At 36.5% G+C, this 21,957-nt stretch overlaps 1 protein-coding gene across 2 annotated transcripts in view; it reads left to right on the forward strand.

Moving 5' to 3' along the window:
* The window catches only part of PRKN (parkin RBR E3 ubiquitin protein ligase), a 711,187-nt gene that overhangs the window by 320,676 nt on the left and 368,554 nt on the right, over positions 1–21,957 (forward strand). The gene's annotated exons all lie outside the window — the stretch shown is intronic.

The following is a 21,957-nucleotide window of genomic DNA, read 5'->3' on the forward strand; positions in this document are numbered from 1 at the left end:
TGGGCCATTTGTAATATTTATGAGTAATTACTTTGTGCCTTCATCCAGATCATTAAGAAATGTTTTGAATAGCATAGGGCTAGGAGATGATCACTGCAAGTCACCTTGAAAAACATTGGATGATTTGCTGTGGGAAATTACATTTTGAAACATGTCAGTTAAATGTCTCTAACATTGATCTCACAGTGTTCTAGTTTCTTAATCAAAATGTCAGTGCCGTATCAAATGCCACACATAAATCTGGGTAAATTCCCACATCACTATTATGATGTTCCACTAAATTTGTAATCTCACAAAAGTGTCAGGTTTGTTTGATAGTCTAGTTACCATAAATCCTCATGGATTGGCGTTAATTACACATCCCTCTTTTATTAATCAAGCACCATATTAGCTATGTATTGTATGTAGGGCTGGTGTCAGGTTTCCATGCTGATAATTGCCTAGATTACCTCATATAAAGCTGCCCTAAACGATGACATGATGTGGTTGTTTCCCTCTATTTTAAATCCTCTCGAGGTGTGGGTGGGGGTGTTTTAGCCATCAGTGCATTTCTGAGGAGGAAAGAAGAGGGGAGCAGTACTGAAAACAGCACCTTGGGACTTTGGAGTAACCTGTGAAAGTGCTGCGATTGTATTATGCTGACTTTGGTTAGGCCTTTAAATTTACATACTTAATAGCAATTAGAGATTAAAAATATTTACTTCAAATGCTTGATTATGGAGAAAGACACACAGCTGTTGGCTTTCCATAGTATTTAAACATTTTTAAGGTTCTTTGAGGTTCTTTTTCCAAATTATGTCACCTCTACACTTCTTTTCAGATTCTTCTTTAGGAAACCATAATTAGATCTTTTTTTTACAGGTATTCTCAAAGTAACCTCATTCTGGAGTAGATCAATTTTTCCTTTATAAAGAAATTCTGTTATTCTACTTCTCAGTTCAGAAAAATCAATGATAGGTGAAAAACTGAATTATAAAATAGAATTAATTCTATATAGGGACAAAAAGCTAAATTATTTATCTTGGAAATAGAAGCTAAAGCTTTTATAGTCAAAATCTATCCTCCTTTTTTTTTTTTTAAATGAAGTGAATACTTATTCACTCCTCATCAGTGTAAATACAATATTTCTACAATATATTGGATTTTTTTTGTGGGCCACAGTCTCTGTATCAAAACCCATTATTAGCAAACATAACAGGTATTGTTTAGATTGGTTAATTATATATATTATATACTTTTTTTTTCACCATAAAAGTCTTAAAACTGAGACAAGCCAGGTCTTTGGAACTGTTTATCAGTTTTCTCATGTCACCAATAACTAAAAATAGTTTTTCTGAGCTGAAATTTTCATACACATTCTGGCAAACCCAAAGGGAGTCAGTAATTTTTGCTCTGTGCTGAATGGTCTCAGGAAATTAAGCTCATCTTTCCTGTATTGATACCATCATTTTTATTTACATGTGTGGAAATGCCATCATTTTGTAAAAGATCAAACAAAAAATGTTGAAGATTATAATGCTTTTTTCAAGCAAATCCTCTCCTCTTTTAGGTGTTGGTCTTCAGTTATTAACACTGTCAAATAAAGAATAAAAAACACCACCACCACCTTTGTTGCTCATTTTATTTTTGTATCTGTAGTTCAGTTGCAGAAAACTTTATCTTGAAAACATGAGCATTAAGCGGGCTTTCAGTGTTTTATTCTGTCTTATATGAGCAATTTGTGATTGTGCTCAGCTGCTATGTTTTCATTTCCCTTCACAACTGCCTTTTAAAAGTAAGCAGTTGTTTTGAACACAACTTTGCATTTTCTTTAGTGATAGAGTTCTTGAAAAATTTTTCAGATAGTGTAGAGGCTTCATCATTTGATAAGAGGCAGTTTCAGGTTAGTTGAAAGTTTGTCTTTTAGTAGGAATCAGTGAGAACTTTGTAAAGACTGATAGCTGAATACTAACAAACCAACAGCTTTTCTTCAAATTTTTGGATGCCCCTTGTTTCACTGAAGAGGAAGTGAATTTTTGTAAATGACAGTTTCTATATCCTCCTTGAGACAGTCGGTATCAAGGGTCTGATGTTATAGAAAGTGAGCAGAGCACAGCTTGTGTTCATCTGACCAAATCTAGATCATTTGCAGCTCTTGTAATAATTCCTTTGACTGTGCTAAAAGGAAGATTTGGTATTTGCAAACCAAAACTGAATGTAAGTGCACCTGTAGTGGTTTGGTCCAAAATACTCATTACTGTTTATCTTCTGTGAGATAAGAATTAGGAGAAATGCAAAGCAGGCACCAAAATTGAGAGAATATAAAGAAGTTTATTAACAGACCTAAAAGAAGAAAAAAAAATTATACCACATCTTCAGAACACTTCTCCTCCCCCCACCTTCCTCCCTTCTCCCACTGACAATGTAAAAAGACAACCCTTGAGATGTTCAGTCTGTTTACCACTTCCATAATAACCTTGTTCAGTCCATTTAGGAAGAGGAGTCTCTCTTGCCCATGCTATGAACACATTATCACAATGAGACAGCCGCCCACTTCCAAATAACCTTGTTCAGTCCATTTAAGAAGAGGTCTCTCTGCTTGCATGCGAGTCCCTTGCCCCAACTTGCAGCTTTTCCCACAACTGCTTTCGAGGGTCCACTCTTGAAGTTTTTTGGGGTACAATTTTAAGGTTGAGCCGTTCAGAAACAAAAGTTCTCTTCACCCATCTCTGGGAGCATTTCATCTCTAAGAACAGAGGCCCTTCTCCTTCCCTGGGAGCAAAGGGTCTTCCTCATTTTCATCGTTAGGACTATCTCTGGGAGCATCTCTAGGAACTGAGGTTTTCTCCTTTCCCATTTGGAGCAAAAGTCCTCATCGCTTCCATCTCTCCCTGTTCAAACTTCTCATTAAATTACAGCTGTGTCAGCATCTGCCTATCTCAGCGCAGGTGCTTTTGCTCACAAGTTGAAAGCTCCACCTCCCATGCCTTCATGAAATTACACCGGGATTCTCTGATATATCACAGCTTTACAACAGAATTTCAGCTTTAAGCATCTCCTCTTTCTCTTCCCTCAGGTTTTCAGCTCTTCACAGCACTAAAAGGGTTAATCTCACCTAGGCCTTGCAGCTGGAATGAAGCTTATCGATGTTGGTCACATGATCTTTGCCAGACAGCGGTGCAGCTTCAGCTGAATCTTGGCCACAGGGGAGGGGGGGAGCTGCCCGGCTGCACACAGCAGGGCTGTGGGGGGGTTCCACAGGTGGAACAGGGCCCATCAGCTCCAGGATGGCCGTGGCCCAGTCCGGCCTGGCCCGAGCAGGGCCTGGGCTGGGCCTGCTGGCCCCTGCACGGGACCCGCAGCCACCTGTCCCAGCACAGAAATGAGACAGAGCTGGGGGATGGGGGATGTTTCTATTCTTAAGTGTGGATCACAGAGGCAGTCACAACTTTAAGTGGCTAAAGAATTGTCCATATTCAAACTGGCCCGCTGATGGGTTCTGTTAGGTCACAGAGGAAGCTGTAAGCACCCCTTTGAAAGGACATCACTTCCAGGACTATGCTTGCTAACCCATGACAGCACCTTTAATGTTTTCAAAGTACTTTGCTTCTAAAAATGTCTGAAAAATGTTCTGATGATGCGCTGTAGCAAGGAACTTATTCCGTACTCACGCTGTGTGGCTGTCATAAAGACTTAATATTGTTTGATTATAACATCCTATTTTGACCTGATGCAGTGTTCTTTTCCTGTTATTGTGATGTTCAAATCAACCACAGGGAGATTCCTGTGCCCATTACATAATGATACTTAAATTTTTAGCACACATTCTAGGTATCTACTGCTAACTTTCTACTAAAAAGAAGATATTAGGTTGGATGGACTGCTCTATGATTTCGTGTGGTGAAATTTGTAACCAGAACACTTCTCTAATGGAAGCTGGTTATCATCAGATTGAGATATAAAGGATAAATATAACCAATATATTTCTCATATGTAAATTGAAAAAAATTACCTAGATTATATCCATCCATCCCAAGTCTTAGTTACACCTAGCATGAACACAATAGGCAAGTGGAATCCAAATTCACTGTGTTGTATTCTGCTGCCACGGGCAGGAGGTGAGAGAGACTGCCACTGGCGTGATGTGCTTTTGCCGTTATATAGTCTTGAGCCAAGCAGTGAGAGCAGTGTTACAGTTACTGTATTTTTTGTTGGATGTTGACCAAGAAGTTGTTTCCACATATTATTTGGAGGCCATTATACCATTCATGTGTTTGTCTATTTGAGTTGTAGGAAACATGCAGTCATTCAGGGACCTGAACTGAATTGGGAATCAATAATTGAAAGCCATGGACAAAACAGGATTATATTAAAACCAGAGGAAAAATAAACTCAAGAAGACCCAGTGGAGTCAGTTCCAAACCCTAACATTCTGTTTACTCCATCACTTATTTCACAAACCAGACCCACATTTTCTTTCAAATGAAGCTTGTTTGATACATATTTTTGCATGTACTGTGTCAATGTGTCTAATGTGTTCAGGGATAGTTTTTTGTAATTAAATGGATTTCAGTAACACTTTGACTGAATCTTTTGTTTCTCACTGCACGTGACATTTAAATAGTATGTTACTGTCTGCAGCTGTTGCAAATCCATTGCTGATGATTGAAGCCTTGGATTTCCACTCAAGCATGCAACATGTTCTTGCAATCATCTATCAGCAATCTAATCAGATGAAGGTGATTTTGTTAGGGTACAGTATGGTTACAGAGGAGTCTCTCCTCAAATGTCAGGCAGCATTTATAATGCAAGAACACAATTTCTTCGTTCACATGTGGCAAATACTGTTATTGAATGTTTAATAACTGTGTCAGTCTGCAGGCTGATACGCTGTGTGAGAAATTCTGTTAGATCTAAAAGCTGCCATAAAATTTACCTTGGCATTAAATCTGTTTCCCACCTATAGTTTTCATGCTTAATGTTCTGGTCTGGGATTCTAAAACATGAAGGTATTAGGTTTTAATTACCAATTGTCTACTATATTTTTGGTCTAACTATTTCTAAGAAATTGTGCCTGTAACTGATCTAGGACCAGTTCGTAAACTTGAATTTGTGTTGTCTACTTCTGTGCATGCACATAATGAAATTAGCTGATTTTTTACAAATCAGAACTGAATTTAAAATAAGCATGCACTGTTTATAGGATGTGGTGGTATGAGATAATGTAGTCAATGGCATTACCTGTGAGCTTCTCCCACCAGGGGCTGCAAAGTAATTTGTGTTGGAACTGCTGCAACATATTATGGGCTCTGTCTCTCATGGTTCATGCTAATGTGATGGGTAATTATTGAATAGCTGCTGTCAGAAATGCCTGAATTCGCATAGTATAGCTATCTGGGGCAAAGCTTAAGGGGTTGTATTCAGTTTACAATATGTATTTCTAGCTCAGAGAAGTCAAGTATAAGGAAAACTTATGTTATTTTGAGTTTAGAAGACTTAAATTATAATAACTAATGTCTTTTGGATTCTATTTTCTGCCTTAATGGCCCAACTCAGGAGGATACTTGGAGTATACACCCAGCTTTCAGTATACAGATACTCTGCTGAGGTTAACAATGCTCTATGTTTTAAGCACCTGTCCTATTTGGGACATCAATTTGAATGCATACTAATTAATTGGATAAATACTTAAAAATACTTTAGTGAAGGTCTTGCAATTGTCATTAGAAATACTCTATGTTTTGGCCTGTTTGCTGAGAGGATGCTCAGAAGTATTTCCCTTGCTTTAGCACAATGGATGGTTAGAAAAATATGGTTAAAAAATCCCCAAGAACTTTTTAAGAATGTGTTATTGACAATTTTTGACAGTAAGGATTGAAACAGTTCTATTTCAAATATTTGTGAAACACTGTGTTTCATGGTAATTACATCTGCTGATCAGTTGTACTGGACATCATGGCAGCTCTTTGGGACTTTGGTAGATGTTTGGGGCATTCTAAAATCAAATGTTTGAGTTTTTCTACTCTGGCACTTAAATGTATGCAGGCAAAGTAACTGTGCTTAGGAATTGTTCTTAGAAGCTACAGATGGTTAAACTGCTGCCAGGAAATAAGGGAAAGAACGTTCTACTGAAAAGTGGGTTTCTTCCCTATGATGCATAAAGCTGCTTCACTCTCCTGCTACTGGACCACTGCAACATCAGAAATGGCATGGAATTCTTCAAGTTGTATCATTGTGTTTTATAGTCATCTCTTTCAAAGAAGAAATGGATATTTCTAGTGCTTATGGGGTAATTACTAAGAAGTAACTTTTCACTGAACACCACTGATACAGTGCCATTAGGAGGAGCTGAAATTGTGCATATCTCATTCTTTGCAAACAAAAATATTAGCCTCATGTGAATTTGAGTTTGTAAATGGGAAAAAGTAATGAAATTTGCTGTGGAGATATCTGTTGAAGGTGCTATGACTTTTATGTGCGTTAGAGGTGGCACCCACAGACAAATTGATTTCTGTAAGCTTGTTCTTAAGTACTGGTGGACAGTAGTGCACTGCTTGCAGGATCACTAACCTGTCAATAAGGATTTGTTGTGATAACTTAATTCTTGTAATTTACAGGTTTTGCTGGAGCATTTTTTTTCCGCAAAAATCTCTTTTAACCATTTTTTTTAGCTCAGAGAAACCTGACCTAATGAATTTGTACAGTTTATTTAAACTTTGATTTAAAATATTTAGTTTTCTAAGTAACTATAAAAGTCACAAATACTCCTTGAAAATATATAGGAATAAATATGAAAAGTATATGAAAAAGAGAACCATGATGGAAAACATTTGGTCCATATTATCCTCTCCCCTCATCCCCTGCCAAAAAAAAACCTCTGACCAACTGGCCCAAAAAAGCATCCACAAATTAAAGTGGTAAAAATTGCAAGATTGAAACATCTTAAAATCAAATAACCCACATTCATTAACATACTGTTTGCAGCTGTATTTAAAGTAACACTATTTCCTCTGTTGTGTTTTGAGGGTTTTTTTTAATTTTAGAGATTATAAAATGTCACATACATCAGATACTGAGTTAATTTTCAATATTTTAACTAGCATCTTGGAACATGCTTTGAATGAATTATAGAATGCTTTGGATTGGAAGGGATCTTAAAGATTGTCTAGTTCCAACCTCCTGCCATGAGAAGAGGCACCTTGAAGGCCTGTTCCTCATTTTGGTTTTGAGAAAGCCCCTGTGACTGGGAGAGGATCAGAATAAACAATGTGGGCTATCTAGGAGATGACACACTGTAGCAAAAAGATTTATTGTTCTGTATTCATTTTTAACTTACTTTTCATGCTTCTACAGAAGGTCAAATTGTTTTTCACAATGTTAGGATGGACTTGCTGCCTATCCAGTTTTGAACCATGATGTTTTAGGGTGCCTGTCAGGAATCTCAGTTACAGCCTGGCTCAGGTCCATAGATGTACAAGAACTACATAACTGGAACTATGTTTCAATTTCATTAATACATTGGTGTGTTATATCTGTAGTATCTTAGTGTCCCTGAATTTCTGTTTTCTCTGCTGATGTTCTTCAAGAGCAAGGGAAACACCCATTGGAAAATTGCACTCAATGTTACTTGTCTCCAAGCTTTCAACAAGGTAAAGGCACAGCCCACATCTTGTTCTTGATAGTCAGTGCAGAGATCTGAACGTAGTTTAGAGGGAGTATCTGCTTCTTTGGAATTAATTTCTATTGAGGATGATCTTTTGATATAAGTGAAACACTTGCTGCTTGTTTCATGTGGTCTATGGAGAAAAAGGTGCTTTAACTGTTAAGTTAGTGCAAAAGGGCACCCCCACATCTATTGTCCTTGTGACTGAGGGTAGTTTTGTCTTCTGTGTCTTATGTGTGAGGTATACAGGAATTACCAATGGGAGCAGCATACAGAGGATCTTCTTTTGCAGATGGTAGTCTTGAATGTAGTAGGGTTTGTTTGTTTTGGTTTTTTTTGGTGAGTATTGTGCCTGGGCTGTACTGTCCTGTGTTCCAGTCTCTGAGTTCAGCACTAATTAAGCATTTGGTATTTTTTGGGTACATGAGCTAAGTAGTTGTGTTTGTAGGTATGCAGTTGCATACACACTCTGCTAGGAGCTGAGTAAAGAGCTCTGTGTGCTCAGGAAAGAGCTAAATATGGTTTTCTGCATTCTGTATAAATGTGTGTGTTTTCCAAGGTGTTGCTGAGGCACATCCTATTATTGATTGGAAATAAGTGACTGGGCAGACTACTTATCATTATAAGGGCTGGACCATCTTTTCTCTGCTAGGGCCTGTTTTAGAGGTGGTGAGGTTTATTTCCTCAAGACTGGATCATAGTGTGGGAGTGGTTAAATGAGAAGTTAAAACTGTAAACATGTGAAGCAGGCAAGGCAAAACCACATCTGATATCCAGCTATAACCTCTCTCTGAAATTTAAAGGGCACATTTTCTGTAATTTGCAGGCCTGAAGTGTGTGTTTTACAGACAACTGTAATTCTCATTTTGACTACTAATTACCCTGAAGGGATTATTTTATGCAATGTACTTCTCCAAGGTCTTCCTACCTCAGTACTGCATATTCATGAATATGTAGGCTGCAGGATGGAAGGTTTGTTTCCAAGTTGTGAGCTTGCTGCTATTAAATGAGGTAATTTTTGTACAGAAAGAATAGCAGTCAGGAAACTGTGAAGGCAGAGGTAAGCACAGGGCAGTGTTTGACCAACACTAGCTGATTAATTGCTTATGCCATCTATGGGAGAATTTTGGAGTCTGAAAAAAGATGTGTCATAACAAACATTATGTTATGTTTGCACGAACACAACATTCATGAGACCAAATTTGTGCTGTTGGCTCAGTTACTTCTGCAAGCTCTACATCCCACCCAGGAAATGGAGTGAAACAGATTAGTATTTCTGTGTCTGACTCTGCCACCACCACACACCTGTAAGTCAGGGTCAGCTTGAATTCCCACCAGTGGTTTTGGCAGAGTGGTGCTGGTGCGCTGGACAGAGTGAGTTCATGACTGTTTGTGTGAATGCTGCCCCACTATTGTAGTGCACTCAGTAGCCATAGGGACCTGTGTGTTCACAGCCCTGGGGACTCAACATGGTGTGTTTAAAGTTTTGTGACTAAGACAATGCATCTGGACAATTGTTTTTGTTTAATGTCTATGGTAATGCATCCCATTACAAGACAATGATTTTGGTCATGCATCTGTATCTTTCAAATGATCCCTTTTCCGTACATAAAGTAAAATTGTTTAGTAATATACAAAAGTTGTAAGGGTTATTTTCTTTTTTTTTCTTAAATAGATTTTTGAGGTAATTTTCAAGTTACAAACTAAAATGGTCAAAGTTTAAAGACAGATCTTACAATAAAAATAATTTTAGACATGTCAGATGCAGAAATTAATGTATATTGTTTGGGGAAATCATTCAAGAGCTGTTCATGCTCTTTTAAAGATTCTGCTATTGTGTAAACCTGTTTTTAGTACATTTTCAAACTAAATTACTGTTTTATCAGAGTGAGGGCATGAATTTCTATTAAAGTAAATTCTTTTGACTGAGTATGAATTTATATGCTATTTATACAGTTAGAAATCTACTTTAAAAAATCATGAAGCAGAAACTGTTTAGCAATGGAGAAGGGTAAAAGAGTCCTGCTGTCAGTTACCTGGCTGATTAGAAGACTAGAGGAAACTGGACTGGGAATTAGCAGCAGTTAGGAAGGTAATATGTTTCCAGAAGTAGAGAGATCTGCAAAACCGTGCCCCATTTAGTGTTTCTAGGAGGTCCACAAGGTCAAGTATTGCTGATAAAATTCCTCATGCCTGAAGGCCATAGCTTATCTATAGCTAGTAAGTTTTCTCAGTCCCGAACACAGGGATGGAGCCACAGACTGTGCCTGGGTGTGCCGGTTCCTTAACTCTGCCTGGGCAAGGTGATGGTTGGCACCATCTAAAGCATGTCAGGGACATTGCTAACCCTGCAAGTGTGTGGATGACTGTGTTCAATCACCCTGAAATGCTCTTGGATTAACAATAAACTGTTTGCTAGTGTAGATGTAGCCTTATTCTCTTCTGGATTTTTTTAATTTAGAAAAAACATGGGGGAGGGGGGGGTCTGCTTGTTTTTACAATGAAGACGATGTAAATAGACAATGGTTTGTTAGAAAAAGCAAATTAAGTCACATTAGTGAAAACAGTCTATCAGGGCTTCATCAGCATTATACTAAAGTTATGCAAACGGCCATCTACACTAGATAGTATATCTATGCATTAAATTATCTCAAAGGAAGAATGTCCATATCTTTCTGGCTTTAATAATGCAAAATACCTTTTCAAAGATGACACCGTGCTGTCATCTACTGAGAAATGTTGTCTTCTTCTGTGCTGGTATGTACATGAAATATGGTTTTTGTGTTAAATGCTTGTTTAACTTATTTACTGCGTTTTTCAGATTTCTTATGCTATAAACTATAGGTAAGAGTATGCAAACATAGATTTATTTTTTTCCCAACAAAATTATACAGGAGCTAATGAATTCCCCACTGTGACTTATGTTTTCTAGCTCATCTTGCATATATATTGAATCTGGCTCATCTGTATATATTACATATAGAAAACATATTTGAAAAAAAGGATGACAGCATAAAACTAAATGCCAGAAAACGATCAGTTTTCTGCAGAGACTTTAAAGATTTTTCAATGCAAGATTAATCAAAGACAAGAGTGGGCTTGGTGGGATTTTTTGATGGATTTTCTCTTTGTCCCTTCTACCCACTTCATTTCCTGCAGCCCTCTGTAACTTTCAAGAGCATCTAGTAACCTGTAAGAACATCTGGGGAAAGCTTTTGCAGGAGTTTAGTCTATAGTGCCATTTTATTAGATAGGGATATATTTGACTCCATAGCAACACTGTGTATGTTTGGGTTTTTTAATGTGTGAGTCATGTAAAACACTGGACATATATTTGTATTTCATAAGTTTGTGAGGTGTTTCTGCTAGATGTCATAGTTCAAATTTTGCTTTTTAAAACACTGTCTAAAATACTTATCTTGCCAATAAAACCTCTTTTTCTCATTGCACAGAAGTGGAAGAAATATTGTAATGTTCCTTGTGCAGGGAGTTATATACAGAGTTTACTCAGCTGAAACAAATAAAATTAACTAAATATATGCATAGTCTTCTCCCCTTCTTGGAAGATGGCAATATGAATCAACTATTAGTGTTAGTGTATTCATGTGATTATATTTAGCATAATTGCTCCTTTTTCTGCATATCATATGTTTTGGCTATCATGTAGGGTATTTTGGTTGCTTTTTGTTTTAAGTCTCAGTTTATTTGCTGCAGCACAAATATGCCATCTGTCTTTTCAGTCCATGCAGAAGAAAAGATTTAAACCAGGAATCCAAGGGAAAGGAAAAAAATCTAAATTTACTAAAATTACACCCAACCTCATCAACTCTGGCAATTGAACAAACCTGAAAAAATAATTACTGGTAAAACTTTGCAGAATTTTCTCAAATGCTATAGTGTCTTAATATAGTATAATAATGTGTCTTGTTCTATGTGGGTTAGGCATTACCTCTGGAAGGACACAAGACCCACTCTTTAGCATTTTTGTAGAAAGGAAAATATAAGGAGCATAAACACTTAAGAATTCAGTAGAACTCTATTAAAACTTAAGGACAGCATAGCTGTAGGTGTGCTAACTGTATTGTCATGACAAAGAACATGCATCAAAAGAAAAGCCACAGACTGCTGGGTGGTAAATAGAACTAAAAAAACCCCCCTGTCTATTCAAAGAATATGCAGAAGATGCCAAACATTTTTGAATCTTCCAAGGCAAACATACATTGTACAGGGGGACAGAATTACATTTCTGTCATTTCCTCTCTCTCCTCCTCTCACTGTTTCCATCATAACTGGGCAGTCTTGGCTGGTTTGTTCTTATTCATATCCTGATTTATGGCAGGCTTTGGAAAGATGACAGAACAAACTGTCCAATTTTTCAAAGCTGAAGACACAGAGATGAAGCAAAGAGCCACTCCTGTAGTATTGCAGCCTAATCCTGTCTGCCCGGTATCATCACATAAATACTGATGCTCCCCCTGAGGCAGCCATAGTGTTAAATGAAAGGTGTCTTAGTACTGTCTTTTAGCTGTGTTAGAGACTTGTAGATCATCTAAATGGTTAATGGATGGATGTGAGGCTCTAGGACATAGGTGATGTTAGTTAAAGGCTGAAAACCTAAACCCAAAAATAACAGCCATTTTTTTAAATGGCTATTGGGTTAAAAATACCTTTTTTTTTGAAGTTTTGAACTTGCCCAATTCCTTCAGTATCAAGGTATGGACAAAACTTAAATTTTTCCCTTGTGACAGGATCAGACGGATGGAAATCTACGGCATATGTTGCAGAAACACATCAGTATTAACAGACTAGACTATGGAATTACTCCTGTCATATAGAATACTCAAGAAAAAGTAACAGTTAAAGAAATTATGTTGTTTACTTAGGCATTCTGATTTGTTAACGCTGCAGACTTTTTGCTGAAGCTTCTTTGAGAGACCTTACTATTGAATGTCACCTGTGCAATATTTATAGCTCAAGTATAGGAGTCCTGTTTCTTGTACATTTTAGATTTTTTCTTTAGTTATTTTGAAGCCTTGCTCACTGTCTTTACCCTAAGTGCTTGCTAACATGGGTGAAGATAAACAAATCACTCAAACCTGTAATTGCAAGCAACTTTTTGTGCCATAAGAAGCACAGCCTGAGGATCTGCTATCATGTAGTATTCTAGTTTCTTCCCTCCTTGAGCCCGTTTCATGGCTTTTGTTCACATAAAAATTCAAATCTGATTGCCAGAGGAAATTAAGCTCAAAGTAAAGGGTTTATTCTCTACAGGAAACACTTGATAACAAATTTAGACAGTTGGATTCTACTTTAAAAGAGGCTCATGGGAAAGTTTTAGTCCTAGAAATCAGCACTAGTGTTCAGGATATGATGATTATAATACATTGTAAGTAGCTACTCTGAAACTGAGACTTCTTCTATGGCTCAAGTAATTCAAAGGAATTTTTCCAAAATAATCTGTTTCATACATGCTGGTGAACAAATTCAATGGAACAATATGGGTTCCTGGGCTAGGTAATTTAATCATGCTGACACTTGCAGTCTTGGTTCAGCCCAAAAGTTAGTGTTGATCAGAGATTGCATTGGATAGATGTGTGTATAAAAAAGTTAGGAGCAAAGAAGGGAAAGGGGAGAGTTTGCATTCTTTCAGAGAAAGGAATGTGTAAAGCTTTCATGTTGTGTTATGTGAAAGCATGGCTGTTCTGATTGAAAAGTTATTTACTTAAAATATCTTACTGTATTTTTACATGCCACAGGCATTACAGTACCTGTGACCTATTAGTTATGCATTTCTGGGGATTGGCTGTCTATAGGGCCTTTGATTTCACTGCAAGGTAACATTCCAGGCAAAGATCAATTGTAAGGAGACACAATGCCCTACAGCCTTCATTTCTGTCTACACTGTGAGAAAATGAGTGATAAGAACTCAGTTGTGATGACTGTTCTGCGTTGGTGTCACGGAAGTACACATTCACTTGAAGGAATGACAGCAGATTTAGTGACTGTTTGAGCAAAAGTCACAACTTGCAGAGAAATGAAACAAGTATGTTGTGTGGTTGCCTTTAGACAAGCAAAGCAAATGAGAAATGTTGTTAAAAATGTGAAAAGTCACTTTCACACAGAGTATTTCTTGTGTGGTTGAAGTAGTATTGTGTGGGCAGGAGCAGCTAAGGGATTCCCAAGGCACTTGTGTTCTATTTTCCCACTGTGTCGTTTTTAGTAGACAAGAAAAGCAAATTGCATAATAGGTACTACATTTCTTATTGCTTTCCTTGTACAGAAAATTTCTAGAAAACTATAGTTTCGTGTTCTATTCAGAGGCCAGGTGTCATTATAAACTTGTATAGTTAATAACCCTTCATGCCAGTTATTTGAGTCTTATCTTTCTTCTCTCTTTGGATTTTAATAAAAATCAATAACTTCGTGGGTTTTTAATGCAGACAATAGATAGGTGAGCTTTTTTTCAATTATCAATAATCTTGGTTATATCACATTAGATATCTGAATAAAACTGAATGGTACTATAGCTGTCCTGTTAAAAAAATTTGAACAATACCTCTGTTCTTCCAATGAATTGTGGAAAATGAGAGATAGAAATGTTTTTCTTTGGCAAGGGGAATAAATACATGAACAGAAATTTTTTAGCTTGATTTTTGTTCCTTTTGTGTAAGAACGTGGATAAAAGTGGGATCTGGGTATGATGACAATAATCTATTACTATTTCCTATCCCTGAAAATGTCTCATGAAAATGATTTATAATGAGTTTTAGATACATTTTTATATGCCTGAAGCTTGGTTTTCAGTGACTTGGTCAGGACTAAAACACTAGGTCTTGTAAAGGTTCATGAATAGCATGTACATTTCCTATCCCATAATCCCGCTACACTCAAATACGTTCCATATCAAAGGCTTTCTTTTCAAATAATTATTATGCAGTAATTTTTTTTATATTCTCTACTGAATAAAAGGCATGGTGAATATGTTTAATTCTGAGAGAAAGAAGTGGAACTGTATATTTTTAATGTTTTTCTTATGTGAACTGGATTAAAGTCAATCAAGAATTAAAAGGAGATATTATAAGAGATATTGACACTTCTTTCTCTGAAATACGTGTCTTTTAGTTGCCTGGACACATTTAGATTTCAAGTGTTATAGATGAAAAGAAGAGGAAGTCTGAAAAAATGCAGGAGGATACTATTTTTGCCCCTGAATGCTACTTGTCTCAAGAATGCAATAATAATTTTAAAAGTTCACTCCCTCCATCCTCCATCCTTCACACAGGTCAAAGTTGATGTTTTTACCAAGACCGAGCCTGGGTGAAGAGTTGACAAAGGATACTCATCCTAAAGAGTTTGTATTACAAGTAACAGCTCTTCTTAGCCAGAGGCATTTTTAGAAGGGCAAGGGGGTTCGGTCAGAAAGCAGATACTAGAGAGATGTTTGTATTTCTTCTACCCTTTTATGCTGCTTTTGTCTCTTGTCAAATTAAATAAGTATATAGTACTTACAGATATTTAAATTTAATATATTAAAACTTTATTGCCTTTCTTTGCATCAGAAGGTGTTTCAACTTGTCTTTGAGGTCAGCTTAGTTATCCAGAGTATATTAGCAAGGCTTATTATATAACATTTGATCCCTTTTGGAATATCAGTTTTTCTCCTTGTGTCCCATAAAGACACTTCTTTTGAACTTCACACTTTTGACAGTGTCCGTGAATTGCCATTTCTGGCATGTTCAGCAACAGGGTTTCTGTGAATTTGAAAGTGGAAGGGATAGGGAAATTTGTGTAGAAATGTATATAAAAGATGCTGGGTTTGGTGGCATGCTTGTCTTTTCATTCTTGCTGATTTTTCTGATTCTATTCTGAATGTTTAGGTCTGAGATCAGGTGTTGAGTTTTTTACAGGATCTTCTCTGTCTAACAGGAAAAATTACTTTAAGTTTTGAGGCTTTTTTGTGGTGAAGAAATGTTGTCTGAGTGTAACGTTTTTAGAGATTTGTTTTAGTGTTGGTATGTGAATGATTAGAGTGAGCAACATATTTAGTAGTTGCATTGAAGCATTCCTAAAATCTATGTTAAGGAACTTCAAATCTGCTGTCACTTAATAACCTTCAGTATTTTTTCTGCTCAATCTTAATTGAAAATTAGCTATTAATCACATGCATTATTATACTGTTCGTAGTGATCAATTAATTTATTTCTTTAACATTGAAACTGACTTAAGGACCAACACAGTGCAGCTTGAATGCTGATTTAATACTATGCATAAATTCTATCCCTTTAAAATGAGTTAACTGTTTGTTTGTCCTTAACCACTGAGGCATGAGGGCTGTATTTATCCCTTGTTTGCCTAGGAGGTGATCCACTTAGCTGTGCCCAGGGGAAGCTGCATTTTTCAGTTTAGGGAAGTCAGCTGCCCTCTGGAATGGTGTTTACATCACTCGTATCATGATCAAGCATCAAGTTTAAGAATCACAGGAAATCCACAGAGAAAAGGTTTGATTTTGATTGGAATCTCGAGTAGGAGAAAAATATTCTTGAATGGAGAGCATCTTAAAAGAAAATAGTGCTAATGACGGGAGCAGAGCCTAAGGTTAGCTTCTCATCTACAAGTATTGCAATAGCAGTTCCCAAGGAACTCCAAACATAGAGGAGGCAGAAGAATTTGCTTGTCTAAAATGTAGTTAGCTATAGGAATGCTTTTGTTTTATTTAGGTAGTTTTTATGCCATAAACCCAGCTCTACTGCAAGAATTTGACATATGGGTAATAATTTTCTCCCTTTTATCTTAACAGCTGTTTGGGTCTCAGTGTTTGCTTAGCAAAGCCAAACCATGCAGAGCAGCAGTCACCAAATAAATCATATTAGGTGAGGCTTACTATGCTCAGTACCTGATTTGAGGTTCTTGGTAGTATCTGGTGAGGTGCATGGGGGAACTGTCACTATTTTGAGCAAGATATCTTCCAGTAACCAGAGCTAGTCAAAATACTGTTGGCTCACAGAAGAAAGTGGAGCAGTCTTGTGTATGTAATGCATTCACGAGTCTATCATGAAATCATTGAGGTCTTAAATCTTTCAGAGTTGCTCTTTGTCTGTACAACCTTCCTCATACTAGTTAGCCAGTGTAGTTCTGACACTTTTTACTTATGTAACTTTAAAAGCAGTGCCTGTTCTACCTGTGAATAGTGATGTTTTAGGTTTGGTTTTTTTCGTCCTTGAGATATTTCTACGGCTTGGGAAGTCACTGCCTGTAGTTCTGGGATGTGGAAACCTGATGATGTCTCTGCACAGAGTTAAGTCCAGTCTTTCCCAGAACATCCCAGAAGAAATATTTGATTCCACAGCTGTTCTGAAATGAGTTTCTTTCAATCTGTCCCCAGATCTACTGAATATCTACTAAATTTTTCAGTTTCAAAAGCAAATGAATCATTATCACAGGGATGTGCCAAAATAGCATTGACATTTTCTCTCTCTCACGGGGATAACTATGATGTTATAGTTGAAATGAGATTTAAGTTTACTGATAATTTGAAAAAATTAAAGCCATACCTTCAATTGCTATAAAACATATTCATAAATGGCTTTGCCTGTCAGTCCTAAATAAACATGTGTGGGTGATTCAGGCGGAAAAATAAGGCTCTCACCTTCTTTTGTAGCTTATTAAGAAATGGGAATAAGAAATCTGGCTGGGCTTCCTTAGGTTAGTCAACTTACACAGAACAGAATGAGAAGCAAGGGGAGGAACGTGTATTTTTATGTGTATATGTTGTACACCAGCCAAGGTGCAGGCTATCTTGGTGGTACTTAGCAAAGACTAGTGGGTTTTTTTCTAACAGTGTAGCAAACTGGACTTGAGAACATGAATCAAAAGAGTAAAGTTTCTTCTAGGCCTTTTTCAGACTGCCTTCCCCCTGATGGTTTGTGTATGACTTTGATCTTACTTATGATGGTTACTTGACCATATAGAAGAAAATTCAGTTATCATCAGCAGTTAGGGGTATGTAAACCTCCGGTTTGTTTGAAAAGACAGAGTTTACAGAGACAGACTTTTACTAAATATCAATGAAGATTGAGGGGTTTTTGAAAAATTTGACCATTTTCTTCTTGAGTTTCATAAAAAGTAGCTAGCATTGACCATGTGTCTTTGAACCTTTTTTTCCCTTGTGCACTTTTTATGATGTTGTGTGACACAAAAGCGATAACAACAGTGAAGAATATGACAGACTATGTAAGAGTGATGCCTGCTCCCTTCTCTCAATAACAATCTATCAGATACACTGCCAAAAGGAAGACATTTATAGTGTTAAATAGAATGTTCACAATTTCATGGGACCTATGCCTTTAGGCAAGAAAATGATCTAAAGGTATTCACTGCAGTAGAAGGTGTCCATAAAACTACTCACTTTTAAAACTAAGAGAAGCACTTAATTTTGTCTCAGCTTTTGCAGTATTTCCTTGACATCCTTACTCATTGTTGAACAGCAATACTTACAATCATCAAAGAGTTTTTGTACCTAAAAACACATGTGCAGAAAGGAGGAATAATATAATTTCTTCTATTTTAAAATATTTTAGAAGTAGCCAGATACTGATGTAGACTGCAAGGATTTTTGCTTATTCTTTCTGTGTTATTCTGTAAGGTTTGAGGGGTTTTTTTATTATGAAGTCGAAATTAGGAAAGTACTGTCTCATACAGCATAAGTTTAGAGACATTTCAATATCAACCTTAAAAAGTAACTACTGCTTGTATGAATTTTACAGTTTGAGGCTAAATTAGAGTTAGTCCTAAATTGGCTGGCTCCTAGGTCTCTACACCTGTTCAGAGATTAACATTGCCACATAAATTATTTGGATTAAAAAATCCAGCACATTTCCCTCCTTAGGCTACCATACACTGGGTGAAAGAGTAAATAAAAGAATAGCTACCTTTACATGCCCAGTGAAATGCAAGGCTGAAGAGTGAGAAGTGGCTACACTCCTCCCTCTTATATTTTGCTTTCAGTAATTTCATTGCTGGAAGTAATTGAGAAGTAACTTGTGCTGATGGGTTATCTGTAGTGATAACTTCATAGGTATATGCCCTGGCATAAAAAAGCATGTTAAGTTAAATCTGGTAGATGTAAGAAATAAATACTTGTGGATTATGTATTTATGCAATGTGCAAAACCAGGCAACATAAATTTTATATGCAGCTGGAAGTGTAATTGGTTTCATGACTTTTAAAAGCTTTTAAACAGATGGAATGTGTATTACTGCAGAAAAAAAGAAAAAAATGTGGAAATGAAGTCCACCCTACTGCAGAACTGTGAGGCACTCAGCATATTGTGGTTTTGATTCCCATCTCTCCCTGTACTTCTGAACTCCCAGCACAGCACTGAGGTCTCAGACCTCCAGAGACAGACTATTGTATTGATTGTGTAGAACTGTACTTTGTGTGGGTTGATACAGTTTGATTTTCCAAGGGTATACTGCTAATCTCGACATATTTGTTATGAATAACTCTTTTATTCTTTAATCTTCAGGATTTCTTCTGAAAAAAGACTTGACACATAATCTTGAGGGGTTTCTTTTCTGTATTTTTAATGAGCCCTCTGTTCTGTTTGTATTTTATATTAAGATTTACTATTTCTTTAATTGCAGTTTAGTCAAGCAGAGCGTCTTTCAATGAATAGCTTTGGAAAGTGGCAAGATTTTTCTTTTGTTATTTTAAACAGTGTTTTCACATTCTATAATGTTCTCAATTCAGCAACACTGAAGCACATAATAAATTTAATTAGAGGAGTTTCCTTAAAGCAATGTTTGGGCCAAACAGAAATATTGAGAAGTAATTTTCCTAATGATATAGCAGAAGTATTTTGGGACTGTAGCACAAGACTCTTGACTATTTTTCCGTCGCTGTCTGTCCTTCCATGGAATAAGAATTCCATAGCTTTATTAACCTTCTTCAATAAGTACCTTTCATGACAAGAACTATCATGAAGTATTATCAAAAGCAATTGGAATCACCAAACAGATGCTCATTAGGGACAAAAAAAGATCTAAATCTATTTCAATTGGTCCAGAGCTTAATACCTTTATTACTCTGTTTGTGACCCAGATAAGGTTTTATTATAGTGGATAAGTACTTCTAGCAAAATTTTTTTTTTTGTATGTTTGCTTGCCCATAGTTTACCTGTTCTGTAATTGTGAGTTGCCAATATTCTTTTAGCTATATGCAGAAGATGTACTGAAGCAAGGAAATCTATATCTTCTTCTGCACTGAAATAAATCCTTCTGAACATTTAATTCAAACAAAAGTAAACTCAAATTAAAGGGCAAAGAAACTGAAGCTCCAAAACCTATTAGCAAATAATAAAAAGATCAATGGATACATTTTTAAAGGTTGAAAATAAATTGAAGTTACAGATTGTGTAAGGTTAGCATCTATTCCGGATGAATGTGTAGTTCCATTGACTCATTTGAAACTGAAATTCCTCCAGTTAAGCTGATATTTAAAAGTTGTGTGTATATATCTGTGTCTCGAACAAGAGGAAATGCTTGGAAAGTCTGAATTCTTGTCTAAGGATGACTTTAAGCATACTTTTTTGCCTAGGACTACTTCCTAATGTTATGAAACAGGACACAAATATAATTTAGCTGTGTATAAACATGTACAGGGCTATACTTCAAAAGTCTTGTGAACAATTACTTTGAAAGGTAGGCTTCCCTTTAAACTGTGCTCTTGCCACATAGTTCTCTTAACTGCTATTAAGACATGCTTTAGGCACTGTGCCTTTCACTTATAGCGGGCTATGAGTATATTGTTGAATCTATTTCCTATATCAGTGTTTCTGTGAGAAACAGGAGTGACTAACCTAGGAGGAAGGTTACATTAATACTTCTCATACCCCAGTTACCAGATTCCACCATAGAGTGGCACAATACTGCATGGTACTGGCTTTGTCTTATGTAGAAATACACTCTATAGCTAAATGATCATCATCACTGAAGAAAAAAAATCAAAGCAGTAAATGACAGCCGTTTTGCAGACAAAGAATTCCCTACTGCAAGGCTGTAGTCATTGAGAAAGTAAGAGATTCTGTCTGGACTGCTTCTGGTACAGTATTGCAGTAAATCTCCATGAAAAGCTGTAGAGAGGAAAAGGGGATTTTGTATTAAAGAAAACTGGGTTTTTTCGTTCTCATTCATCTACACATTCTCTTTTACTCATGTATTAGGGAGTGCTACAATATATGTCCACATAGTCTAGGTAGGAACTTGGAGTGACACTAGCAAACACCTAGCATGTCTTTTTCATGGCTTTTGGATTGTTCCTAATACTGAGGCCTGGATGTGATGTTTTCATCCTAAAAAAGTTGACAGTAGCTGTAATTTTTTTTTCCTTCATCCCATCCCACCTTCAGGAGTCATTAGGAAGTGCTGCTGATTCGTTCACTGTTTTGTTTTGGTTTCTTTTTCTCTTGCTGCAGTTCATTTGGATTTTTTTCCTTGTTTTCTTAGCATTTTTTCACCATGGCCAGGTTTCTTGAGAATAAACTGTGATCTTAGTATCTTGATATTGTCAACAACTGTCATTCTTTTATGCCTTCTTATCCTTTCTTACAATGTTTTTATACCCTTACCTTCTATTCACATTTTATTTATACTACGTTTTCATTACAAACCTCCACAATTTGTTACTGGAAAGAAGATCTCATAGCAACAAAGAAATTACAGACTTTAATCTGTGGCTCCTATTGCAAAGCATGTGTCTTCAGACTGCTTTTATTTACGTATGCTTAGAGTGATTTGGATGCCTAGAACAATTTCTTGTAGCAAAATCTTATCAAAGAATAGTATGGTTCATATGGCCTTCCCTGGGGTGCAGTGGAAAAGAGAACAAAACACACATTTGTGTGAAAAGTGTTATGCTAATGAAGGCAGTCTAAGAGGTGAAAGAAACTTGATTCAAACACTGTATTCTTGCAAATGTAATATGGGCTCCAAGAGAGCTAGAGCTTTCCTTTATTATGATGGTAAAATTGTATCTTAAATATTTCCAACATCACAAAAGCAAGGCTGGACTTCACTGTTTTAGGGCTAAAATTCTGTGTTGTAAAGTTCAGAAAACGGTAATATTTGTAACAAGAAAAGATAGCGGCAATATTAATGCATATTGAAATTGGTTAGTATTTTGCCTTTGACTATACTTAGAGAAAGTCTAGATGAAGTGATTTTTTTGTCTATAAATCCAGAAGATCACAGAATGTGTCACACTGATATAGTCTTTTTTAGGAAATGCACTGAACATAATACACACCTAGACTGGTATTT

This window comes from Corvus moneduloides, chromosome 3 (assembly GCF_009650955.1).
Source record: "Corvus moneduloides isolate bCorMon1 chromosome 3, bCorMon1.pri, whole genome shotgun sequence".
Taxonomy (NCBI): Eukaryota; Metazoa; Chordata; class Aves; order Passeriformes; family Corvidae; genus Corvus; species Corvus moneduloides.